This window comes from Ptychodera flava, chromosome 7 (assembly GCF_041260155.1).
Source record: "Ptychodera flava strain L36383 chromosome 7, AS_Pfla_20210202, whole genome shotgun sequence".
NCBI lineage: Eukaryota > Metazoa > Hemichordata > Enteropneusta > Ptychoderidae > Ptychodera > Ptychodera flava.
In genome coordinates this window covers 18,279,717-18,283,427 of record NC_091934.1, presented here as the reverse complement: position 1 = coordinate 18,283,427, position 3,711 = coordinate 18,279,717, and the positions used below count along the sequence as shown (strand labels likewise).

The 3,711-nt window shown below is 36.9% G+C and overlaps 1 long non-coding RNA gene across 1 annotated transcript; it reads right to left on the bottom strand.

Annotated features, from left to right (window-relative positions):
* Positions 1–240: 240 nt before the first annotated feature.
* Positions 241–2,789, bottom strand: LOC139136142 (uncharacterized). The gene is made up of 3 exons (XR_011553121.1): positions 2,533–2,789; positions 2,026–2,148; positions 241–1,143 (listed from the first exon to the last, which is right to left on the bottom strand). It is a non-coding gene; the product is annotated as an uncharacterized lncRNA (long non-coding RNA).
* Between the last annotated feature and the right edge of the window lie 922 nt (positions 2,790–3,711).

The window sequence follows — 3,711 nt, the reverse complement described above, 5'->3', positions numbered from 1 at the left end:
CAGTGGATCAGAAAAGAATCAGAAAAGTTTGAGAGTCCGAATATCTGTCCCCGAGGCGTATTCTACCTTAAATGGATGACCCTTCAAATGCATGCGATGGCACAGAAACCTGTATAGGCCTTAGGCAAAAAAAAGTAGGTTTGTTTCTGGTCATCGACATGTGGCAAAAATGATGCGATGACACGAGTTTCTTTTCAATTTTTTTTCATTTTTGGTGGAATTTGACATTTTCCCCTTTTTTCCATAGGGACAAATGAAAAACAGGAAAAAAAAGGTGACGCGCACATTTTGAAGTGATGTGCGCGCTGACCAGAAACAAATCAATTTTTTTTTTTTGGCCTTATATGTATAGGGGTGTTTTGCACATTTGTCTTTCATGTTTTTCTTATTGTATCCTATTAAATTATTCCCTTGTTTAAAGGAATAATTCAACAGCTTGCACATTTGATTCAACGTGCTATGATCATATTCAGTTTCCTTAAAACATACTCCATGAATAGAATACTCACTTTATGCCAAATCGCGTAACAGTATTATCAGTAGTTTATGAAAATCAATACTGAGTTGTATGGTCCAATAGATCACCTCCAATATGTTGTGTTTCAGGAGTAAGTGAACAAAGTACAAATTTTGGAACTACCATTTTTAGAAAGAATTTTATGGCTCGATGGCGTGCTCACAAATGTGTTGACCACCAGTATTATAGGTCTTCTTGAAAGCCCTAAATCGTAAACGTCCTCAGCATGGACCACTGATAATACATCTCTTTGTTACTTTGCCCTTTCGTTAATCTAATTATTCTTCAGATACAAAACGCAAAAATCGATTGCTTTGATCATTTTCAATATTCTGAATGTAATATGCGAACGCGAACCAATATGACCCCAAGACAACAACGAAAGACACAGGAAACAGCACTCTACATATGCTATCTACTCTCTGGGATTTTTCAACTGTTTTGACAACTTCCAAATCCGAAGGTTCATTATCTTCGTGCATCTTGACTGCGCCGTTTCCCTGGGCATTCCCTGCAACTTCTGTACTTGGTCGTCGATGTAATTCTTGTCCGTCAGGTTTTCGCAGTTGAAATTCATCTCGCCTGATAGGTTTTATGACCCTCTCTTCATCCCCTCCTAGGAGGGCCTGATCAATGTAAGTGAATATTATACATAATTAGACTGTCTGTGTGTCTTATAATAGTTCATGTTGACTCCGATGTGATATTATTGTGCGTGCCTGTGTATTTGAAGGAAGAGGATATATTTAAAAAGTTCGAAATCATGTCTACTGGAAAAATAAGATCTTCTCATACGGCTTATGTCATTATCCCTGTTTTTAGAATCTTTCATCGCCATGCACTGGTTGATATTAGTACTGTTACTTGTCGAAAGTATCATTTTAAATTGTCTTTACTATCGTTATAAATAAAGAGACATTTTGAAATATTCCAGTTCCAACCAATTCGGTGAGAACATTTTACAATTGCTGTGTAAATGTGGAATAGTGCTACCGCCATAGAGTTAATTTTCATATTAAACAGCACTTAACTGTAAAATGTGCAAATACACACCAGATTCTTAAGATTTCTTGAAATCTCGGAAGAAAGTTTTCGGCGGACAAAGAAGAGTACAACAAAAGTGATTTATCATTAACCCAATCGAATATGAGTTTAAAGAAATCGGTTTAACGCCAATGACAATATTTATTCAAGGTTACGTGGATTCTATATGCGGAAGACTACATCATACATCCCAAGTTTTTATTCCCTTGTATTATCAAACAAATAACACGATTGGAACTAATTTGGGATAATTGGATGGTAAAGTAAGGTCGTTTCAACCCGCAAATGTAAGCTCATCTGCTTTACTTTTTACGTTACACACTTGATTTTATGAGTAATTTGTAATTTTGTAACATTCAGCTATATGGCACCTAACACTTTTGAGAAATTTAAAAAATATGAAGATCCAATTATCCCAAATTAGTTCCAATTGTGTTAAATGCTAATGGTGAGAAACGACCTACCGTTTTATGTTTCTGTTCCAATTTACGTCTGACTGAGGCCTTGCCCATGTTGAGTGCTACAGCGTACGCACCCAAGCAAGCAAAACTGAATATCATACAGATTATGATCCATATTTCCATTGCCTACAACAGATACACAAAACAAGTGAATTGTTATAGACTCAGTCGAACTGCAACTATTGAAGTCCTCAGGAAGGAGTGCACTTTAAGAGGAAAATAGTTTGAAGATTGAGGAAATTGGTTCAGTACGTATTGACAGGAATGGGAAATATGGGAGATGTATAAAGGGTAAAATAGTCACCAGCATTCAACCGTACTCATGGCCGTGCATGGCCCTCACATTCCTGTAATTTTGGTGTTGTTGGGTGTTTAAGCCCGTCACTTTGCATCAAAGCAAACTCAAATTTCACCTAAGAGAGAGAGAGAGAGAGAGAGAGAGAGAGGGGGACATAGGTCAATTGTCAAGTTAATATACGGCAAATTCACTTGGATATTGCTATTACTTACAGTTGGATATGCCAAAGGCGGTAAATCGGACTTGATGTTCCCAAGTTGAATGGTCAAAGTCATGAGACACGTCAGTGGCATGGCAACGCGTGCTGGCGCTGCCTGCAATGGTAGCCAGAAATTCAAAATTGACGTCATACATTTCAGGGAACTAGTCAAGAAGTGCGTCAACAGGAAGAATTCAATACGCCTTACAAAGGCAAACCGTGCAGTCAATATTGACCATTTATCTGTGGAAGAAAAGTATTGCGATTCATCAGGGACTGTCCATTATGCGACATTTAGAAGGGAGATCAGACGATTGAGAATTGAATACTTTTTCACTGTTCCTAAAGGTTAAGATGCCGCCAAAATGTATAGAATTACGGGTCGGGACAAAACCCAACGAGAGGTAATTTGCATAATACATCTTACTGGGAATGCTTTCCGTGATGTTTATTCATGTTCAATTAATATTTATAATTCATGTTCATCGTGTGCGTTGAAAACACACAAATTACGTACATCAATTAATTCCGTGATTATAGAAGGTCACAATACATTTATGTGTCTAAATGTGGCGGGAGACACGAAAATATAGAGAGTTCAAGTTCATGATGGAAGCATTCGAGATAAACATTCACTTATATTGTCGAATTTTTCACAGTAAATCTAAATTTACCGATGCATAATTTGTATTACGATAGATTGTACAGAAAATTGAGGGTATGAAACTTTATCGTTTGCTTTTAAGGACATATAGTACTACTGCACAGATCTTGCGATATGGTAGTCAGATAACGATACGAGCCGTACTATAATCAGAAGCAAAAAGACTGCCGTTGACTGCATAATCTTCAAACGTAAACTGTGGTGCTTGAGAGCCGAATGAAGATATGACACCGTGTTTTCCACCGAGCCAGTGAAACTGTACATCCTCAACGGTGTAACTATCTGTGGATAATGGCGACAAAGTACTATTAGGCTATGTAACAGGTAGCATTATTAAATGTAGATTATAAATTAAAGTAATTGAAGTGATGGCCATTTTAAACGATGCGTCTCGAGGAAAGATATGTGTACTCTAAAACATTCACAATATATTTATAGTCTAACACTTATCGGGACTCATTTTGAAGCTAATGGAGTGTACTAAATTTTTTACAGGCTCCCTTTTGTTAAAATCGAAAATATTATTAA